Below are 25031 nucleotides of genomic sequence, written 5' to 3'. Positions count from 1 at the left end.
CGCCTCAATCACTGAGTGCTTCTTGCTGTCTGATATCTAAATGGCTGGGGCAGCTAACCACCTATTGTAAATGACCATACTCTTTACCATATCTCCATTAAGCTCAATATGCGGAATTGCACTACTAGTTTGGGAACCAGTGTATTAGAGCTGCAAACCCCAAATGAAAAATCGGCTCTCTTTCAATTCTGAAAAAAGGCTATTTGTAGCTCATTCACGCCTCCAAGTGCTGCCTTCTCACTCTTTCAAATTCTATTCCCTGAAGCAGGTTTCTCATGGCCATTAGAGAAGGAGACAAAATTCCCTAACGCTTCCAGTGGAATATGAGTATGAAAGAAAATACAAAGACAAGGCAAGGCCCATATTTTCATCTCAGATTATTCCCTGCGAAAGCCCTAATGAACAAGGAGGGATGTATACTATTACTGGGGACAAATACTATCTTAGGATGCTCTCAAGCCTCTCTAAGTAAAGCAAGTTTCACTATAACAGCTAAAAAAGAGCTATTTTGTAAAGAGGATCTTTGCATTTGTTATTTTTGTGCATATAATGCAAAACTTTCCAATTTGGGGGTTTTGTACACTGACCAGCCTGTGTGTTGTTCTGTTGTACATAGGGCCTCTATGAGTCAGAACGGATTCAATGGCACCCAACAACAGCATATATCAAGAAGTTAGATTTTTGCTCAAAGTGCTGAAAACTTATCCCATGTAGACTCTAATAAAACTTTAGTTCCACAGTTTAAAAATGCCATTGCTTATCAATTGTCTACATTTCCATTCATTATAATTTAGCTCTTCCAATCTGGGAATGAACTTGGTCATTCATAAATTTAAAGTCTTTTAATTCTGCATACTTTGCTATGATTTGGCTAAAGGCTGAAATGACATCATTACAATAGAAATATCCTGTTAAAGATAGTGAGCTCACTCAAAAGAGCATTTGATTTCATGAGTAAGAACACCTCAAATACATGTCAATTATACTTCAAGGCCGTAAGTATGGCAACTATAAGTAATTCTTTTTTTCTTTTTCTTCTGTGACTACATGTTGTCCTGGCCTTCTTGACACTTCTCTTTTTTTTTTTGGTATTTTGGCACCAATATTTGAATATTAATTAAGGGCTTAAAGTTGGTACTCCACCTTTTTCTCAACATGCAATATAACTCTTCTCTTGGAAAGTGCAACCTCTCTCACAAGTTTAATAATGCATTAACTGATCCAAGAATCTTTTTTTTCTATCATGTTTTTTCTAACGAGTTCCAGCCTATTTATTCAAACTACTTGTTTAATATTTTCTTTTAACTTTCTTGCTATTACATCAAATGAAAAATATCTAAAGTAATATTCAATTAAAATCTATGTAATTACTTCGTAACGATTGTGTGCAAGAGATTATAATAGATCTAGTAATTCACAATATCTACCCTTAGGTTGACATAATAATGGACTTATTTTTGTTAATGCAACTCTTCAATTCTTTTAAGAATTTTAGAATTTACCCTATATGTTGACAGACTCAGTGATACTGTGGAATCAAGGATAAATGAAATGCTGGCCAGCCTTTCATAGCAGAACAGTATAAAACAACAAGTTTCTGAGTAAATTGTCACAGAAGATGTTTTAATTGCACTTATCGATATTCAAGTAGTTAGCAGGTTTTCTAAGAGACAAAAAAGAAAAACGAATAAGGTATAATAAACAAACAAAAAGAAGAGCTAGTTGAAAATGGGCTTATGAAGCAAAAACAAAGAAAAATCTTGAGTTGTTCTGGTATAAACACCAGTGTACAACAAGGATGAGAGGAATGACAAAGAAGAAAATCTTGTACTCTGTTAGAAGTGAAAGAAAGAGTTTTATGAGAAATAATAATACAGCTTGAGCTGGGTGGCACTAAATAAAAATACAAATCACTCCACTGTTCAAGTAGAGAGAAGGGTCTATATACGTAGAGAACAACAACAACAACAACAAAAAGGTAGGGAATTAATGATTGATTATGGATAAAATCAGCTTCGGCTTCAAGTCCTTTGAAATGTAAAGGTTGGCACTTGTCTAGGAGGGAGTGATCACCTAGGCAAGTGGTGTCAGCCTCTTCTGTTGTACATGACTGCAGTAATGAACACATTTTTCCTGGGAACAAATTGTTTACATATTAACACATTCTTCCTATGAACAAACGGTTTACATTCTGTCCTTTTGCTTCCTGGGAATGCGTGTTGGCCCCGTCATTCTGACTCATGACACAAGTGCCTCCAGTTTGAAACTTTATATTTCTCCCTTTTGATCAAGTCTCCGCTAGGGGGTGCTGATCACACACAACGAAGTAGCCTTTCTTCTGCAAGGACTTTGTCTATTTTCTTAAGGACCTTTGATTAATAAAAGTTATTACCTTCACCTTGCCGAGCTAATAGACCTCATCTTCAGGGTGAGTAGGTTTCATAGAGAACATCTTAATGGACAAGGCCACATCTGAGGAACATTTCTCAGTCAGGGCTTAATGATAGCAGTCAAGATTAAACATACCCAGGGAAATAAAAGGATCACTGGTGAAAGCCTGTGAAACCAGCATGATTTTATGTGAAGGGTCAAATGGTTTTCGAGTACAACATTTTGTGGATAAAATGTGTTGAAATTAAGAAAAATAGCAGTTTATAATTACAATAATAGAAACAATGGGGAATATAAAGATTCCAAAATAAAGTAGCAATTTTTTCCACCATCCATTCCAAGAGGAAAATCAATGTCTTCTAATATCAGTTGAGGAAGGAACAAGATCATTAAAGCAAGATACTACATGTTGTATATGATTAGCATATAGTGTAATATTAACACTATTGTCAGGAACATAGACACAGCAATCAGATTTTATTATGGCACAGGTAACTTCTTGTGCTGCAGTAATGTCAAGGGCCATTCTATTTTGGAGTAATACTCTCTCATCACTGCTATCTTGGTATTGATCTCTTGAGCCCATGGGTACTGTCATTTAGGGAGGTTTATATATATTTGGTTAATATTTCTACATGTGCCATAACATCTTCAACTCCTATCTGAGGTGCCAATACTGCCACTAAATAATCAAGCCAATGCAAGACTGATTAAGACCATTGAGATCTTAATATGGGTACATTAGCTGGTAGAGGGAGTTCAGTTAAAGTACGTCCTTGAGTTCAGCTCAGGCCCACAGTGCATCTACCAATCCAGTCTGGTGGGATCCTTGACCAAAAGTTGGTTCCACGTAGCCAAAATGTGCCATAGGGGCTGCCCAACAGACACCTGAGTGTCGTAGCAGTCAGTGATGAACAAATCAGTAGCTTGTAAGGTTATAACTGATGAACATTCAGACATTGGAAGCTATCCCATAGATCTAGTGATGGCTGGGTTAGTCATATGGGTGTGGTTAGATTTTTCTCAGCAAAGAGGAGCAACATGACTTAGCCTCACCACATGGGGAGTTAACCAGATGAGTCATTGTTGATATGGACTTAAAATATGTAGAGTACTGTTTATGGATTTGGAAAATTCTTTAGCTAACTCTTCATGGGTGACTTCATTTAGCAAAATAAGAGTTGTATTAAGACTAAATGTTCTTATGGCCTGGGTTTCTTTCAGATCTGAAAAGAGGTCATATATCAATGAAAAATCTAGTAACAGTGATTTCCTATAGTAATGAACTATTTCTCTATTGTTCTTGTATCCATAGATCAAGAACAACCCAATCAGATCCCTGCAGTGGAGAGACACACCAGAGAAGGCGAGACTGATTTGAGGACGGGAGGGCACCACACATTCTAAAAGTAAACCTTTAAAAATGTTGATCATAAGCATCTGCCCAATCTAGGAAAACATTAGTAGAGGAAAAACTGTAACAAACTTAAAAAGAAAAAAAAGATAAAGAGATGCGTTTTCAAACTTGGCCCAGGGTCTTGGATTAGCCATTTGTCTCAGATGTCATCTGCTTTGCCACAGGGACATTTAAATGTAACCTTCAATCCTCCTGTGGGCTGGCTAGTCCCAAAGAGGACTATTAGCCTTTTTTAACTGTAAAAAATGGATCCAAGTTTTTTTTCCTCTAGTTTGGCTTCATAATGATTGATGAGGAGGACTAAGTATAGTCCCTTCCAATGAGGTTATAATGAGGTTTCTATATGGTATCTCTTCTAATGCACATATTCTCCTGAGGTGATGTTAAGCAGACTTTGGGAGTCTAGTTTCTGTTCACCAAAGACTTCTCTGACTTGTGAAAAAAAATTTCAGAAGACTGGATTAAAGACTGACAATACTTCAGTAATTCGGGCTGAACAATGTTAAAGTATGTACAAGCAACATAAAGAAGGATAATGGGTCCCCCAGTAATTATTTCATAGGGGTTAACTTTGTGAAGAAGGACCTCGCAATCCAGTACTAAAAAACAAAACAAAGAAACAAAAATTGTACAGTGAAAACCTTATAAATAGCAGTGGAACATTGTCTGATATGGTGCCAGAAGATGAGCCTGTCAGTTTGGAAGGCACTCAAAACATGACTGGGGAAGTGCTGGTTCCTCAAAGCAGAGTCAAGCTAAATGACATGGGGGAGGGGGGTAAAGATTTTGTGACATTCACTTACTGAAGTGGCATGACTCAGAATAAGAAGAAACAGCTGCAAACATTCGCTAGTATTTAGGCTGTGAAATGTACGAAGTATGAATCTAGAATATTGGAAGTCATTAAAAATGAAATGAAATACATAAACATCGATATCCTCGGCATTAGTGAGGTTTAAAGTGTTGAAAAGCAAAGATGTCACCTTGAAGACTCAGGTGCCCCTGACCCAAGCCATGATGTTTTCAGTCACCTCTTATGTATGTGAAAACTGAACAATGAATAAGGAAAACTGAAGAAGAATTGATGCCTTTGGATTGTGGTATTGGTGAAGAGTATTGAATACACCATGGACTCCCAAAAGAACAAAAAATCTGTCTTAGATGAAGCACAACCAGAATGCTTCTTAGAACCAAGGATGGCGAGACTATGTCTCACATACTTTGGACGTGTTATCAGGAGGGACCAGTCCCTGGAGAAACACATCATGCTTAGTAAACGGTCAGTGCAAAAGAGGAAGACCCTTGATGAGATGGATTGACACAGTGGTTGCAACAATGGGCCCAAAGGTAAGAATTGCAAGGATTGCACAAAATTGGGCAGTGTTTCATTTTGTTGGACATAGGGTTGCTTTAAGTCAGAACTGACTTGATGGCACCTAACAACAACAACGACAGTGAGCTGAAATGGACTGGTATTGGCCATTTTGATTTAGATGTTCTACTATTCCAGGAATGACAAATTGAAGAGAAATGACATCATATTCATTTTGAGAAAAAACATTTCAAGATCTATCTTGAAGTACAACACTGCTAGTGATAGGATAATATCCATACGCCTACAAGGAAGACCAGATAATACAATTATTATTTACATTTATGCACCAAACAGTAATGCCAAAGATGACGAAATTAAAGATTGTTACCAACTTCTGAAGTCTGAAATTGATGAAACATACAATCAAGATGCATTGACAATTACTGGTGACTGGAATGTGAAAGTTGTAAACCAAGAAGAAGGATCGTTAGTTGGAAAATATGCCCTTGATGATGGAGACAACACTGGAGATCACATTGTAGAATTTTGCAAGACCAATGACTTATTCATTACAAATACCTTTCTTCAACAACAGAAACAGTGATCATACGTGTGGTCCTTATCAGATGGACTACACAGGAATCAAATCATCTATATTTGTGAAAAGAGAAGATATAGAATTTTAATATCATCAGTCAAAACAAGGCCTGAGGCCAACTGTGGAACAGATCATCTATTGCTCATATGAAAGTTCTAGTTGAAGCTGAAGAAAATTAAAACAAGTCCATGAGAGCCAAAGTATGAACTTCAGTATATCCCACCTGAATTTAGAGATGATCTCAAGAACAGATATGACACACCGAACACTGATGACCGAGGAACAGACAAGTTGTGAGATGACATTAATGACATCATACATAAGAAAGCAAAAGGTCATTAAAAAGACGGGAAAGAAAAAAAAAGACCAAAATGGTTGTCAGAAGAGATTCTGAAACTTCCTCTTGAATGTAGAGTAGCTAAAGTGAAAAAAGAAATGAAGAAGTAAAAGAGCCGAACAGAAGATTTCAAAGGGCAGCTCTAGTAGACAAAATAAAGTATTATAATAACTTATGCCAAGATCTGAAGTGAGAAAACCAAAAGGGAAGAACATGCTCAGCATCTCATGCTGAAAGAACTGATGAAAAAATTCAAGCCTCAAGTTGCGATATCGAAGGATTCTATGGGCAAAATATTGAATGATGCAAGACACATCAAAAGGTGATGGAAGGAATACATAGAATCACCGTACCAAAAAGAATTTGTCGACATTCAGCTATTTCAGGAGGTAGCACATGATCAAGAACCGATGATACTGAAGGAGGAAATTCAAATAGCACTAAAGGTGTAAGTGAAAAGCTAATCTCCAGGAAATGACAGAACACCAGTTGAGACGCTTCCACAAATGGATACAAAGCTGAAAGCATTCACTCATCTATGCTAAGAAATTTGGAAGACGGCTACCTGGCCAACCTACTGGAAAAAATCCTTATTTGTGCCCATTTCAAAGAAAGGTGATCCCACAGAATGTGGAAATGTAGAGCAATATCATTAATATTGCAGGCAAGTAAAATTTTGCTGAAGATAATTAAAAAAGGTTGCAGCAGTACATGGACAGAGAGCTACCAAAAATTCAAGCCAGATTTGAAAAAGGATGTGGAATGAGGGATATCATTTCTGATGTCAGATGGATCTTGGCTGAGAGCAGAGAATACCAGAAAGATGTTTACCTGTGTTTTACTGACTATGCAAAGGCATTCGACTGTATGGATCATAACAAATTATGGATAACATTTCAAAGAATGGGAATTCCAGAAAACTTAATTGTACTCATGAGGAACTTGTACATAGGCCAAGAGGCAGTTGTTTAATCAGGACAAGGGTATAATAAATGGTTTAAACTCAGGAAAGATGTGTGTCATGGTTGTATCCTTTCACTATACTTAATCTTTATGCTGAGCAAATCATCTGAAAAGCTGGACTATATTAAGAAGAACGTGGCATCAGTATCCGAAGAAGACTCATTAACAACCTGTTATGTACAGGTGACACAATTTGGTCGCTGAAAGCGAAGAGGACATGAAGCATTTACTGATGAACATCAAAGACTACAGCCTTCAGTATGGATTGCACCTCAACATAAATAAAAACCCTCGTAACTGGACTAATAAGCAACATCATGAAAAACAGAGAAAAGATTGAAGTCATCATGGATTTCATTTTACTTGGATCCACAATCAACATCCATGGAAGCAGCAGTCAAGAAATTCAACAACTTTTTTCACTGGGCAAATATGCTGCAAAAGATCTCTTTGAAGTGTTAAAAAGCAGAGATGTCATTTTGAGGACTAAAGTGCACCTGACCCAAGCCATGCTATTTTCAATCACCTCATATGTATGCAAGTGCTGGATATTGTATAAGAAAGACTGAAGAAGAATTGATGCCTTTGAATTATGTTGTTGGCTAGGAATACTGAATATACTGCCATAAGAATGAACACATCGGTTTTTGAAGAAGTACAGCCTGAACACTTTCATCTTTATTTTGTTTACAACAGTGAGTTTTTGTCTATTAGAGGAGGAATGGCCTTTGGGATAAAAAAAAAAAGAAGATAGCCTCTAGCAATTTTTTACTCATGAGCTGAGAGTCTTCCAACAGCTTGTTGGCCATTTTATTCATATTTGAGGCTAAACTGTCCCTGGAGCCTTTCCATTCTTTCAGCTTTAGACATAATTTGGCTTCCCCTGGGCCAGTATTCATGTCAAAAACAGATATAAGTCAGGGAGCCCAGATTGGTAGACTTCAACAAAGATTTTAAATTCTTTAGGAAATTTGTATGAGTCCTTACAGAGTTTAGGAAAGTATTTCACAATCTACATAATTCCAAACATGTCCATGGGACAAAAGTGATGTGAGGAAAATCTTCGGCATCAATGCTAGGGCAAATTTTAAAGGGCATTTTAGGCAAGCGCTTATTTGCTTGTTTTCTAGGGAAAAAAGGAAGTCCAGATGAAGTGTTACCATAGAAGAAGGAAGGCAAAGAAAGGTATAAAGAGGTAGCAGCCAGCAGGGGAGCAAAAGTGGTGGGAGCTGATATTTCACATTGTAATTCTTTATTCTGCTTAGTTAATTTAGAGACAGTACTTTGCAGGGCAGCAATTTTACTGTCTTGATATTTCTCAGAGGCCTCAATATGCCAGTCAAAATAGCCATCCCACTGGGACTGTTTAATCTGGGAGCCTTGGTTCTCTAACTTACTCTGCAGAAGAGTTAACCTAGAGATATCAAAAGAAGCTCAAAGTAGTCACTGATTTACCCAACTGTCTTGAGTGAGTTTGTGCCAGCCAGACAAGAATATGCGTGAAAAGGGACCATAATGCTTGTTTATGTAGTAAGCATGATTTACAGAAGGTGGCTTCAAATCTCCTTTAGACATGGCATTCCCCATTTTATCATAACAGTAGTAACAAACAAACCTTTACTTGCATGTATCAAAACAAATCCACAATAAAACTCAAAGAGCTATCAATGCGAGAGAGCAGAATTTGGATTTTAGAGATTTTTTACTGTACATGATTCTAGAGAATTTGTGGAAGTGAAGAACCCAAAGCAGCTCAGCAGGTATCTTGCTCATGTCCAGATGCACTGGGGATTGTCAAAGATAATGCACATTGGAAATCCTGCTTCTGACACCAGAAATGTCATAGAAGAAAATCACAGACTCTGTTAGGTATGAAAGAAAAGGAGTTTTATTGAGGACTGATACAGCTATAGCTGGGCAGTAGTAAGGAAAAGTACAAAGCGCTTGGCATTCAAACAGAGAGAGAGGTCTATACACATCGAGAACAAAGGAAACCTAGGGGGTTAATGATTGCTTATAAATAAAATTAGCTTCAGCTTGAAGTTTTTTGAAATATAAATGTTGGCCACTTGGCTAGGAGGGAGTTACCACCTAGCTGAGTGGTGCCAATTGAACACATTTTTCCCAAGAACAGATTGTTTGCATATTGACACATTTTTTCCACAAACAAATGGTTTACTTCTTGACCTTTTGCTTTCTGGGAATGAATGTTGGCACCATTATTCTTACGTCTGACACATGCACCTCTAGTTTGAAACTTTTCCATTTATTGCACTAAGCTTTGTACCCATTGTAAGGTAGGATGAGAAACTTGCAATCACAAAATTTAGTGAGAACATTTAAAGCAGGTAAATAGTGCCCTCATGTCCCCAGTGGAGAGCAAAACTAAATCATCTCTGTGGTAACAACACACAATTTAGACTTTCAAGATTTCAGCACGTTAGGGTCAACACAATAACTCACTGAGTAAGCAAATGAAATTAAAAGCTAAATGGGTATACTTCTGGTTTAGAAATAGAAAGTTCTGAGAGAATATTCCTCTTGCCCTAACAACAATAGCAAGCCAAATCAGCTAAGTATTTATAGCTATTATTATTATTTTTACCATCATAGAGGACATAGAAAAACATAAATGAACTATATAAACTCAACTCCAGAGAATGAAAAGAGAAAAGATGTGTGCATGCCCTCATCCCTGATAGAAACTGAGAGAAGGTATTTGCAAGAATTTATAGTAAGGATAATTAGTCTAAATTTTAAAAATCTTTTAATGGCCATATGATAACTTTCACGGTAGATTAAGATCAGAGGAGCCACAGACACAGAGTAAGACTTCCCTTACTTTAAAACTTTTATCCAACAGCCTCCACAGAATTGTACAATAAAATTGTACATTTCTAAGAATTGTATGATAAAAACAGGAACAAAGATGGAAAAGTAAGAGAATCTATCCAGAGATTCCAGGCTTTCAAATAAGGAAGACAATAGAAGTGACAGAAGTGGGAGTGTGTCTCTTACTCAAGATAAATATAATTCTCTTCATTCTCTGGTAGGCTTTTTTTATGCCACAAAATAAAAAAGTATGGGAAAAAAAGTCATATTTAAGAAAGGAAACAGCCAATAAAAGCAGGCAAAAACAGAATCCAGATTTAGGAATTTTTAGATAATTTAAAATAACTATGATAAAATGTTAAGGACTCTAATGGAATATGTTAACAACATGGGTTAGAAGATAGGGCATTCCAGGATAGGCATATAAACTGGCAAAAAAAAAAAATCTTAAAGAAAATGTTTGCGATAATAATACTATAGTAAAAGTAATGGGTTCAAAAAAGACAAAACATAAGTCAGTAGAAAAAGATCAAAATGAATCACAAAGAGAGAAAAAGAATAAAGTATTAACAGTGTGTTGGAGAATATAAAAATGTTTAACATACCCATAAACGAAGTCTCAGGAGAATAGAGAGGAAATGGAACAGATGAAACATTTGAGGTGATAATGGCAGAGAGATTTCCAAAATTTGGATGAAAGGCACCCACCTGCAGATCCATAAGTTCAGTGAACCCAAGGCAGGGTAAACAAAAAGATAACCACATCTAAGTATACTGTAGTCTAAACAATGAAAATCATATATAAATAGAAAACCTTAAAGGCATTCAGAGAAGAAAGACATGACTACTAATATTTTATCAGAAACATTGAGGGCCAAAGGTAAATAAAATTCCATCTTCAAAGTGCTTAAAGGAAGGAAACAAAACAACAACAAAAACCAGGGCTCTCTTCCATAAAGTTAGGTGCTTAACATAACACAAATTATTATTTTATGATTCTGTAAGTCAAAAGTCCAAAATGGATCTCACTGGGCTAAAATCAAGGTGTCAGGAGAGTTTCATTACTTCTGAAGCTTCTAAGGAGAATCTGTTTCCCTTACTTTTGAACTTCTAATGACTTTCTGCATGCCTTGGCTCATGGTCCCCCCTTCACAGCCATCAATGGCCAGTCCAGTCTTTCTCATGTTGCATCACTCTGACAGAATCTTCTGCCTTCCCCTTTCATCAACTCTGGTGGCATGGTGTTTAAAATTCGGCTGCTAAGCAAAAGGTCAACAGTTTGAATCCACCAGCTGCTCCTTCAAAACCCTGTGGGGCAGTTCTATTCTCTCCTACTGGGTCACTATGAGTCAGAATCAACTTGAGGGCAATTGTTTTGGTCTGGGCTTTTAGTGATTACGTTGGGCCTATCTAGATAATCCAGCCAAATTCCCCTATCTCAAGATCCCCTGATTAGCAATTTTAATTCCTTTGTCAACCTAAATTCCTTCTTGGCATGTAACATAACAAATATATAGATACCAGTGGTTAGGACATGGACATCTTTTGAGGGTTATTATTCTGCTTACCACAGTCTGCTTCATAGGACCAAAACAGTCATATCTTTCTCACATGCAAAATACATCCAACCATCCCAAGGCACCCAAAAGTCTCACTCCATTACAGTATCAAGTGAAAGCAAAAATTTAATCTAAATAATGTCAACTTAAAAGTTCAAATTCCCATCACGTAATTATCTAAATTAGGTATGGGTTAAATTTAGCTGCACTGAAGGCATTGGTGAAAAACAAAGCTCCAGGAATTGACAGAATACCAATTGAGATGTTACAACAAATGGATGGACTGCTGGAAGCACTCACTCATCTATGCCAAGAAATTTGCATACCTGCCCACCTGACTGGAAGAGATCCATATCCTTGCCAATCCAAAGAAGATGATACAATAGAATGTGGAAAGTATAGAACAATATTATTAATATCACATGCCAGCAAAATTTTGCTGAAGATGTTTCAAAAGCAGCTGCAGCAGTATATACACAGGAAGCTGCCAGAAATTCAAGCTGGATCCAGAAAAGTATGTGGAAGGAGGATTATTATTTCTGCTGTCAGGTGGATCTTAGCTGAAAAAAGAGAATACCAGTAAGATGTTTACCTGTGTTTTATTGACTATGCAAAGGCATGTGACTGTGTGGATCACAGCAAATTATGAATAACATTGCAAAGAATGAGAATTCCAGAATACTTCATTGTGGTCATGGAGAACCTGTACATAGCCCAAGAGGCAGTTATTCGAACAGAACAAGGTGATACTGCATGGCATAAAATCAGGAAAGTTGTGCGTTAGCGTTGCATACTTTCACCACACTTATTCAATCTGTATCCTGAGCAAATAATATGAGAAGCTGGACTATGTGCATAAGGATTGGAGGAAGGCTTATTAACAACCTGTGATATGTGGATTATACAACCTTGCTTGCTGAAGCTGAAGAGGACTTGAAGCACTTACTGATGAAGATCAAAGACTACAGCCTTCGGTATGGATTATATCTCAACATTAAGTAAAACAAAAATCCTCAGAACTGGGCCAATAAGCAACATCATGATAAACAGAGAAAAAATTGAAGTTGTCAAAGATTTCATTTTAATTCGATGCACAATCAACATCCATGGAAGCCACAATTAACATCCATGGAAGCCACAATCAAAGGAAGTATTACATTAGATAAATGTGCTGCAAAAGACCTCTTTAAAGTATTAAACCCCCACATGTGTGTCAGTTTATTGTACTGTGGGGGTTTACATGTTGCTGTGATGCTGAAAGTTATTCCACTGACATTCAAATAATAGCAGGGTCACCCACAGTGGACAGGTTTCAGTTGAGGTTCCAGACCAAGAAAGACTAGGATGAAGGACTCAGCTGTCTACTTTTGAAAAGAATTAGCCAGTGAAAACCTTATGAATAGCAGAGGAATAATGTCTGATACAGTGCTGGAAGATGAGCCCCTCAAGTTGGAAGGCACTCAAAAGACGACTGGGGAAGAGTTGCCCCCTCAAAGTAGAGTCGACTTAATGCTTGGATGGAGCCATGCTTTCAGGATCTACATTTGCTAATGTGGCGTGACTCAAAATGAGAAGAAACAGCTGCACACGTGCACTAATAATCAGAACCTAGAATGTAAAATGTAAAAAGTATGAACCTAGAATGTAAAAAGTATGAAGCTAGGAAAATTGGAAATCATCAAAAATGAAATGGAACGCATAAACGTTGATATCCCAGGTGTTAGTAAGCTGAGATGGACATTTTGAATTGGACAATCATATGGTCTACTATGCTAGGAATGACAACTTGAAGATAATGCTGTTGCATTCATCCTCATAAAGAACATTACAAGATCTATCCTGAAGTAAAATGGTGTCAGTGATAGTATAATATCCATACGCCTACATGGAAGACCAGTTACTATGACTATTATTCAAATTTACGCACAAACCACTAAGGCCAAAGATGAAGAAATCAAAGATTTTACCAGCTTCTGCAGTCTGAAATTGACTGAACATGCAAACAGGATGCATTGATAATTACTAGCAATTGGAATGCAAAAGTTGTAGACAAAGAAGAATCGGTAGTTGGAATATATAGCCTTGGTGATAGAAACAATGCTAGAGATTGCATGATAGAGTTTTGCAAGACCAGTGACTTCTTCTTGCAAATACCTTTTTTCACTAACATAAACAGTGACTATACATTTTTTTATACATGAGAACCTTGCCAGATGGAATACACAGGAATCAAGTCGACTATATCTGTGGGAAGAAACGATGGAAAAGTTCAATATCATCAATGAGAACAAGGCCAGGGGCTGACGGCAGAACAGGCCATCAATTGCTCACACGCAAGTTCAAGCTGAAACTGAAAAAAAGTAGAACAAGTCCATGAGAGCCAAAGTACAACCTTGAGTATATCCCACCTGAATTTAGATAACATCTCAATGGAAGAATACGTTCAACATTTCTCAAGCTGAGAGAACTGAAGAAAAAAAATCAAGCCTCAAGTTGCAATATTGAAGGATTCTACAGGGAAAATATTAAATGACACAGGAAGCATCACAGAAGATGGAAGGAATACTGTCACTACAACAAAAAAGAATTGGTTGACGTTCAACCATTTCAGAAGGTATCATATGATCAGGAAACGATGGTAGTGAAGGAAGAAGTCCAAGCTGCACTGAAGGCATTATCAAAAAGCAAGTCTCCAGGAACTGACCAAATACCAACTGAGATGTTTCAACAAATGGATGCAGTGCTGGAAGTGCTCACTTGTTTATGCCAAGAAATTTGGAAGACAGCTACCTGGCCAACAAACTGGAAGAGATCCATATTTATGCCTATTCCCAAGAAAGGTGATCCAACTGAATGCAGAAATTATCAAACAACATGATTAATATCACCTGCCAGCAAAATTTTGCTGAAAATCATTCAAAAGCGTCTGCAGCAGTATCAACAGGAAACTGCCAGAAATTCAAGCTGGATTCAGAAGAGGATATGGAGCCAGGGATGCCATTGCTGTGTCAGATGGATCCTGGCTGAAAGCAGAGAATATCAGAAAACTATTTAAACTATTTACCTGTGTTTTATTGACTATGCAAAGGCATTTGACTGTGTGGATCATAACAAATTATAGATAAAATTGCAAAGAATGGGGATTCCAAAATACTTCATTGTGGTCTTGAGGAACCTGTATATAGAACCAGAGGCAGTGGTTAAAGCAGAACAAGGGAATACTTCATGGTTTCAAGTCAGGAATGGTGTACATCAGGGTCGTATCCTTTCACCATACTTATTCAATCTGTATACAGAACAAGTGATCAGAGAAGCTGGATTATATGAAGAAGAAAGCGGAGTTAGGATTAGAGGAAGACTCATTAACAACCTGTGATATGCTGATGACACAACCTTGCTTGCTGAAACCAAAGAGGACTTGAAGCACTTACTGATGAAAATCAAGGACCATAGCTTTCAGTATGGATTACACCTCAACATAAAGAAAATAAAAATTCTCACAAGTGGACCAATAAGCATCATCATGATAAACGGAGAAAAGATTGAAGTTGTCAAGTGTGATGGTTAAGATTGTGTGTCAACTTAGCTGGGCCATTTTTCTCAGTGTTTATATGTGATTGCCCCTGTGATGGGATCTGCTGTGAGTAGCCAATCAGTTGAAAGGGAGTTTCCTTGGCCTGTGACCCACATCCAAATATAAGTGGACATTCTGCCTTTTGCCCACTCTGGATTTGGCAGCTGTCTCCTGTTCATCTGACCTCTGGTTCTTGGGATTTGAGCTAGCAGCTTATCTGCTGATCTTCTGATTTGTTGATCTTCACAGCCTGTGAGCAAGAGCCCTGCTGTCTGACCTTCAGATCTTGGGTTTGCCAGCCCCTGGAGCTACGTGAATTAGGAGGGGTCTTGCAGTCTGGCAATCTTGGGATTCATTGATCTTCACAGCCTGTGAACAAGAACCCTGCTCTCCGACCTGCCAATCTTGGATTCACCAACCCCTGAGGCTACCGAAAAGCATCTATCCTGATCCACTGACTTGGGAAGTTCCAGCCTGTACAATCACATGAGCTATTTCCTTGATGTAAATCTCTATGCATATCTATTTATACGCTTTACTGGTTTTGGTTCTCTAGAGAACCCAGCCTAAGACATCAAGGATTTCATTTTGCTTGGATCTACAATCAACACCCATGGAAGCAACAGTCAAGAAATCAAAAGACGTGTTGCATTGGGCAAATCTGCTGCAAAATACCTCTTTAAAGTGTTAAATAGTAAAAATGTCACCTTGAAAACTAATGTGTGCCTGACCCAAGCCATGGTGTTTTTAATCACCTCATTTGCATGCAAAACCTGGACAATGAATAAGGAAGACTGAAGAATTGGTGCCTTTGAATTGTGGTGTGGCCGAAGAATATCGAATGTACCACGGACTGCCAAAAAATTGAAAAAATCTGTGTTGGAAAAAGTACAACCAGAATGCTCCTTAGAAGCAAGAATGGTGAGACTACATCTCATACTTTGGACATGTTGTCAGGAGAGACCAGTCCCTGGAGAAGGACATCAAGCTTGGTAAAATATGGGGTCAGCAAAAAAGAGGAAGACCCTCAACAAGATGGATTGACACAGTGGCATCAACAATGTGCTCAAGCATAACAATGATTTTGAAGATGGTGCAGGACTAGGCAGTGTTTTGTTCTGTTTGTACATAGGGTGTTATGAGTCGGAACTGACTCGAGGGCACCTAACAATAACAACAACAAAATTAGATATGGGTGAGGCTTAATGCTGGGCATAAACTTAATGCTGGACAGTTGCCAGAATGAAACTCTCGTAGACAAATATATCACGATGAGTCTACTATATCACAGTATTTTACTGTAGTTATTTCCAGTTATTTAAGCTTAAATCTTTGAGTCGTTGCTATTCCCTCTTCCACAAATCTCACACTCAATTATTAGCAATCTCTCAAACTTATTGTTTCTTTTTATGTCATTTCCATCACTCTATATTTGCCTTGTAATAATAGCCTTCTATCGATGGCACTGGGATCATTCAAAAATTTACTTTCTTTACTTTTAGATCCATCTATGCACAATGCCTGTGACATATATAATGTCAGAAAAAAAAGAGAGATTAAAATTAGCCAAACACTTAGAGGAAAACTAAAATGTGGAACATCTCTGGATTTTACAGTAAGCTGGATGCAACAGAAAATGTTGGGCTTGACAAAGAGCCAGGTCATAAAACTGGGCCTTGTCTTGCTAAAACAACTTTTCACATCACACAGACAGTAGGAAAAAGTTGACATACTTTAGGGTAAAGAGTTATAGAAGAATATAATTACCAGGAAGAGGAGTACTACAACAACAACAAAAAAAAAAAACTAGTGCCATCGACAATATAAAGTATTAATTTGAAATAGGAAAAATAAGAGAGAGGCCAGAAGGGAAGTTATTGCAATAAGCCTGTTTTCTTAAGTGCCGTGTGTTAATGTGAAAAGCTTTAAACATAAGCTGATGCTCAATATTGTCTGTTAGTATTTCTGTATGGACTTGTCAATATCACTAAAGTTTCATATCCTTCAACAATTAGCAAAATGTGTAATAATTACAGAGAAACTAGAATCCATATTCCTTTGGCTGCAATTCAAAACTAAAAAGTTGTAAAAACAAAATATATATACATTTTTTTATAAATCATTTGATGACCAAATTTGAAGTAAGCTGATGTGTGGCTATTTTCTAGTCTTTATTCATCCCATTCAGTGTGAGTATTCGTATGTTTCACTGCAGGAGTATTCATGCTTTTGCATAAAAGGCACTACACTAGATCCTAAAGGGGGCCTCACAAAAAGTAGGCTATAGGCAAATGTTCCTAAAAAATTCTGAATTCCAAGATACATTTGGCCTCAAGGATTTTAGATAGGGGGTTGTATACCTGTAGTACGTTTTGAATAAATATTTGTACATTAATTTAAAACAATGTCAATGTCATACACAAACACTGGTTTGCAATTCAACTGATCCTAAGTTCTAAGCTTACCTATGCCTGTAATTATTTCAGTGGTTCTAGAATTATTCATTTATATTGCCTGAATTTCAGTTTTGGCTCATGAAATTGCTTTGCCTCTTAATTCCATGATTCGATATTAATTTTAGGAGATTGTTAGCAAACTATTGGGTGCCACAAAAAATAAATAAATAAATGATGATTCCTGTAGTTACGGTTACAAGTAACTTTCTACTTCTTGACTTTTGGAGCCATGGTAACAAACTAGTTATGAGTGAGTAAACTATGAAAAGCCATTATATCCAATTATTCTAACAAAGATCACGTTCTGCTGAAATTTCACATAAGGATTTTTTTCTTAAAATGTTCATAGTTTATATAAGGTATAATCGGGCTCAACATCTGGTTAATTATGTGACTATAGCTAGGTTGAGGGTAAAAAGAGGTAAAGAACTCTGAAGAAAGCCAATCTAGTTATCCATGTTGTTTGGAATGTCTACAGAATAATGTGATAGGTCAGTTTTAATATATTTTCTTTCTGCCCTGCCCTAGAGTAACCATCCGTACTCTGATTAGTGTAAAACTGAGGTATTTACCGAAAGAAAACAGACAGCTCAAGCGGGAATAGACTCTGGAGTGGAATCCAGTAATTCAAAATGGCCATTCAGCAGTGACGTTTTATAGGAGAGCAGTGAATATAAAACACGTTACTTGATTGGTGTTTACAAACTTAGATCATTGAAAGACATTACTTGATTGGTAATCACAGGCTTAGATCATCGAAAGGCATTACTCCATTGGTAGTCGACCATTTTAAGGCAGGGTTTCCCGAGCCCAGTTCTGTAAGGCAATGGGTTTAAAGGGCATACGTCTCTTTCTTAGATTGGTTATAGTGCAGCAATTACACGGATGTGTGAGAGGAAGCGGTCGCAGTGTAGGTACATCATCATTACGGGACATTCCTCTCTTAGTACAGAAGATGGCTGCTTCCAGGGTGAAAATGAAGCCACAAACAGGGAATTGCACCCATTCTTCAAATTGGCCTTTTCATATCATATCATGTGCCTCAGTTTATTAATTTTTTTCTTAATTCCCTTACACAGCCCGTAGGACTTACTCTATAAAGAGAACCATCGTAATCAACTCTCTTGTATTTTTTCTAAATGTTTACATGCTGTTGAGTCTTTAAAGCCCCCGCCACCCCCCCCCCCCCAAAAAAAAAAACAAACTATTGCGATCCAGTCTGTTGGGACTCGTAGCAATCCTATAGGACAAAGTAGAACTCCCTTTAGGACAGAGCAAAAGTGCCTGGTGTATTTGAACTGCTGACATTTTGGTTAGCAGCTGTAGCACTTAACCACTGCTGACTATTGTAATTAAAAAAAATAAAATAGTTGTTTCAATAATGTGATAACAATTCAAGATAATAACTACATATTTTTATATTCTATGCACTACACCAAACACACTTCATCTATATTATGCCATAAAATTCTCAAAGGAGGGTTATGAAGTAGGTACAACTACTAATGACCGACTTTACTGATGAAGAAAGGATGTTATGGAAGATGTTATTTGCCCAAGATCAAACACTTAGTGTGGAGCCATGACTCTGAGCGCAGGTCTGTCCGACATCAAAAGCTATGTTCTAAGCCCCTGCGTTTTGCAGTCTACGCTGGTGTAGTGGTTAAGCGCTTGGCTGCTACCCGGTAGATCTGGGTTCAAACCCATCAGCTACTCTGTGGGAGAAAGATGTGGCAGTCTGCTCCCTTATAATATTTATAAAAAAGAATTTTTAATATTTACAGCCCTGGAAACCCTATAGGGCAGTTCTAGTCTGTCCTATAGGATTGCTATGAGTCGGAATCGACTGGATGGCGATGTGTTTGGTTTTTTGGTTTTAGCTCTGTACCAGCATCTCAAAAAATTTTGATACTTTATTTGTTCACAATATTTTATCTTGAATACTACACATACTAATGGTACATATGTTTTGTACTTTGTTAAGACATGTAAGATTAATTATTGTATAACTTTACCTGGTACTAAAAATGTCATTATTTAATGTAGGCTTTTTTAAAATTCTGTGGATCTAATGTTTAAATATTTATAAAATGCTTTTTAAACATTTTGCTGAGCCAAATATATCGGATCACACTAGGAAATGCAACCCTTGTGGAAGTAAATAATGTATGCTAATCTTCCTCTTTTGTATTTCTAACAGATGGTGTCACGTTATCTGTCAAATTGAACTCATGATTGTGTTTTTATTTTTAATCATTTACGTAAACTATATCTTAAAGAAAAGGAGCTATTTTGTGATTTTTTTTTTTTAAAGTTATTTTGTCCTTGTCAGCTACCATGCTTGGAATACATAGGAGATCATGTTTGGCATAAAATTCCAAGTTTAGCATCAGAAAAGTAAAATATTTATTAGATACAGAATCAGTAATATGTTTCAAACACATTGGTACTTTTTGGATTTTAGTGGGAGAGCTTTGGGAAACGTCTTTAAAAATGAAGTGATTTGTTTAAAAAGCTAATGAATGTAGTTATTGAATTTTACAAAATCCATGCACTGGTTGATATATTTATTAATACAGATGACTCACTCTAAAGAATAGACATCTAATAGATTTATAATTTTTCCATTTGTGAAATGAGATCATTCTAATGTAATAAATGATAAAGGAGACCTATGTTAGCTTTTACAGAATTATGAAATATTACATTATACATTCCTAGAAAAATAATTTTGTGTCCCTGGAATAGCAAGTTCATAAGACTGTTCTGTTCTTGTACTTTAGCTCTTTTTAATATATTTCATACAATCCCTCTGTATTTATTTCCCTACATCTAAGAAGCATTAACTCTGTGACAAGTTCCTTCAATGGAAATCTGCTGCTTAATTATTTTTTAAATGTATTTAATTGTCTCCACTGAAAAGAGAAAGAAAATCCTTCTATTGACCACACATTTACCTCAAGTTACAGCCCTAATTTCACCTTTCTTTCACAGCCAAAAAGTTATTTGCTGAGTTGCATACTGCCACTATTCACCGTTTCCTGCCCTAAGTCCAACACATTCTTTCAATCAGATTTCCAACCCTTGCTTTCTTTCCAAAGTAGATCAGCAATGACTCCATATTGCTAAATTCAAATGGCTTGACTCAGTTCGTAGTTTGTATTTGAATCCTAGTCAGCACTCAATACTTTTGATTCTCTCTTTCACTGAATCACTCTCTCTCCTTGGAATTCACCTTAAGCTCCGATTTTTCTCTTACCTCAGATCTGTCCTGCCCAAAAGGAGCCCTGGAGGTACAACTGTTAAGCACTCAGCTACTAACCCCCAAATTGGAGGTTGGAACCCACCCAGTGGCTCTGTGGGAGAAAGACCTAGCGATCTGCTTCTATGAAGATTACAGCCTAGAAAACCCTATGGGGTAGTTCTACTCTGTTCCTATGTGTTGAAATCAACTCAACAGCACCCAACAACAATATCCTGCCTAAATAAATTTTATCATGTTGTCATTTGTTACCCTTTTTTTTTTTTTTAACACTTTAGGAGGCAGTGGTAGTTCGGTGGGAAAATTCTTGCCTTCCACGTAGGAGAGGCTGGTTCAATTCCTGGCCAGTGCACTTAATGCGCAGCCACCACTCCTCTGTCAGCGGAGGCTTGCATGTTGCTGTAATGCTGAGCAGGTTTCAGTGCAGCTTCCAGGCTGGGTGGATGGGTCTGACAGGATACATCTACTCTAACGGTAGAATTATCACTAAGCCTTTGTATAACTTATTCTACAGTATACAAAGGCAGTTCTGCCATTTCATCTTCTTTTAGCGTAGAGCACTTTTTGTCCATGGTTCACCAACCAACCAAATGGTTAGAGCCCTTTCTAACCCCTCACACTAAAACTTTGAATCCAAAATTTCTGCTTAGTAACCCATATCAATAAATTCAACCTAATCCAACTTTATGTTCCTTTTCCCCAGCGCACAATCACCCTGGTAAAGGCTGTAGTTTCCTTTTGGAAGGACTGAGGAAAAGATTAACAGAATAAGATATTGGCAATGTAGTGCAGTCCTTCCTCAACGGGATCCAGCTTCACTCAACTGGTTGTCTGTAAACTGCCTCAAATCTGGGAATTGATTGATAGGCTGTAACTCTTTGTTTTGGTTAGACTTCCTCTGTTTACTTGACCTAGAACTCTTGCACTTACACAAATCAAGTAAAAATTTACTAGAGTTTTTCCAAATGTTGTCTTAGTCTTCAAATCCATGTTTTATCAAGGCTTCTATGTGACTATTATTTATTCTTAAATTTCAGAATCACTGTGCTAGTTTATTCTCTTTGTTTTTCATAGCATGGTGTATTCCCCTTTTGAAATATTTTTCACTTATTTTTCTTCAATGTCAGTTTACTCCATTAATTTAAGAGTTCTGTAGGAGCAGTGACTATGATCAATTTTTTAAATCACAATGTAAATAGACATTGTGAATATATTTATTGAAAGAATAAATAAATCCATTGAATAATACATTTTAAAGCCCTGAATTCCAAAGATTGGGCTGACTACCTACTGATGATCTTTAAGGTTTCCCTCTGTGACCTAGAGTTAAGGTAATTACTTCTCAGACTTTAGTGTGCATAGAAATTACATGGAAGTTCTTGTTGAAATACAGCTTCTAATTTAATAGGCCTAAAAATTTTTTTTTTTTTAGGGTGCAGCCTGGAGCCCTGGTGACACAGTGGTTAAGAGCTGGCTGCTAACCGAAAGGTCGGTAGTTCAAACCCACCAGCTGCTCCTTGGAAACACAATGGGTGGTTCTACTCTGTCCTATAAGCTTGTCATGAGTTGGAACCGACTTGATGGCATCTAACAACAACAACAGGGTGCAACCTGAGAGTCTGCATTTTAGCAAGATCCCAGTTGGTGCCAACTGCCGTTCTTTGGACTATAATTTGGATAGAAAGGCTAGCATATTCTTTGAAGTTTTTGGTATGTCTAATCTTTGGCTTGAACTCTCAAGTGTAAAATATAATTTTATGTTTGCTGACTAGTATTTTAATAAAACCATCACTTTCTTCCTGTGATTGGGACAAAGATTAAAAAAAAAATCTACCAGTGACATGTTGGGATAAGTATATATGAGTCAGGTTCTATTTGGTTTTATGTAGGTGAAAAAAGAAAAATAATTAAGCACTGTGTTGTAATAGCCTCACGTGCATTGGGAGCTATTTTATTTCAGTGTAATAAAAATCCATCCATTGAATCAATCCATCGATATTAAACAAAGATTTAAGAAGAATTGGTTTGTAAACAGTGTTACTTTTCAAAGTAACAATTGATACTTGTCGATCAGAAATAGGAAATAAAGAGATAAAGTCATTGGGAAAGAAAATGGGATTTATTTAAGTGTTGCCACCTATAGACTTTGGACCTTATTGTGCATGCACGCTAGAAAAATTTTAGCATAAATAGTTTCTGGAAGCAAACTTATATAAGGAACTGAAAATATCCCTATTTAAAAAAGGAGAAGATTGTGATGAAGAAGAAAGGGAAGAAGAAAGCACTAACAAGGAAATCACACTCAAAATTAAAGTGGGAAGAGGAGCACTTGGAAAGGGTGGATAATTCCAAGATTAACACAGTGTCCCCTGTTCCAGCGTCATTGAACTCACAGTTGATTCCTAGGAGAGATGATGATGATGAAAGCGCAAGTAAAAGCCAAGTGAATTGCTGCTCTACGGCACCTCTGAGACACTGATAACACCAGTATTGGGCATATTATTAGGATTATTGGAAAGGGCATTGGCAAACATGGTGGTAGGATTAGCAATGATGGATTTGGCAAATGTGGTAGCTGGCAATGACAAGAGAACCAGCTGTGAGGCCCTCATTTATTTCAACGTTAGTCATAACCATAGATTTACACTCTTGAACATTGCTAGTGTGGCGTTAATGGTGTTCTTGGTAGGTAGCAACTCTAGTCATGTAGCTCCGCCTATTGGTGATGGTTAGAAACATGGTATTGAAGGCAGTTATCTGGTCCTTGGAGATCTCGTAAAGCACCCCTTTGTGATTTTAAGAACACTTAAGGAAAAACATGTAGCAGACTAGATTGTGGGCAAAGACAATGGAAAAGTGTCAGTGAAATGCTATTTTATGACTGTCCTATTTCCCAATTTGTGTGACCGAAAACCAATAGTCATATTTGTTTTATTATGATTTGGATAAGCAAAATAGAAAAATGTTTCATTTTACCACAAACAAATTACATTTAAAATTTCAAACCAAAACCAAATCCATTGCTAGTTCCAACTTATAGCAACACTATGAGTAATTTAAAACTTATTATACCAATATTTCTCCTTTCTGATAACAAGATTAAAAGCTACTATTTATCAAGCATCTGAGATATTTTAGTCAATGCCCTTCTATCTAATCTTTGTAACCAAAGCATTTTGTGCATTGGTTACTTCAGTTCTCTGGCATCAACAGTCTTCTACTAGCTTACATCACTCCAGATAGCATGCTGTGGAATTCACCGTTTAAACAATGACATCAACATAACCTTTCCTTCGCTTTCTCCATTAATCTGATGATGTTGTTCATGTTAAGGTCATTGATGACATGCTGTTAAGTTCAGGGGAGTCAATTTTGTCTTACCTGAATGACATTCATCAACATCCAACATAAATTACTACGCATTCCCTGACACTCTTCTCACCATACTCAGTCTACTAATTTTTTCTCTTACTTCTCTGGATACTTACGTTCAGTATTCCTTATAACACCTGATCTGTAAATGCTGTAGTTTGGGTTTGGGGCTTGGGCCCTCTTCCTTCTTTCTTTGTACTTTGACCTTAGGTGAGTGCATTCATTCTGATGACCTCACGTAACATTCATATGGATGTGAGAGATCTTTCCCATGAGCTTCACTTGCATAATCAAGCATCTACTTTACATCTTTACTTAAATATCTTGCAAAGATATAAAACTGAACTTATTATTTTGCCTTCTCCCAATTTTTTCTACTAATCTTCCACATCTCCTTCAAACAGAATTGCCATTTGATCACATCCTTTATTTCTTTGCTCTTTCTCCAACCATCCACTCAATCCAACCCATAAATCCTGGAATTTCACCCCTCACTCCATCGCTTGCTACCTGTTAGCATACCCTTTTGGCATTGCAAGTTGAAAATAATAATGTTTCTCTTACATATTCCATTCACTCAATCAAAACATAAGGACTGTGTATCTAAAATCAATACCAGACTACACAAGGCATTGCTTATTTGAAGATGACTAAGCAAATAAAAGCTCCTGCCTTATAAAGTTTACAAGGTCTTACTGATAAGGGTCAACTCCAGAAGACTGTGTTATGGGCTTCACAAGTGCAAAAGGTGCAATAAGAAGACGGCAATGAATGGTTTTATGTAGAGGAGTGACATGACCAGAATTAAATCTGTTATTTATTACTTTGGCTATTTCGTAGGGAATGGGTTTGAAGATGTGCGTACTGGATGGGCATGGAGAGAGGCACCTGAAAAAGGTGAATAGAAAAATTATCAGACTCGCATAGGAGACCATGTTGGTACTTTGGTATAGAG

The sequence above is a fragment of the Loxodonta africana genome, chromosome 9 (assembly GCF_030014295.1).
Source record: "Loxodonta africana isolate mLoxAfr1 chromosome 9, mLoxAfr1.hap2, whole genome shotgun sequence".
Taxonomy (NCBI): Eukaryota; Metazoa; Chordata; class Mammalia; order Proboscidea; family Elephantidae; genus Loxodonta; species Loxodonta africana.
The sequence above is the reverse complement of the archived record's forward strand: the minus strand, read 5'-3'. Positions refer to the sequence as shown.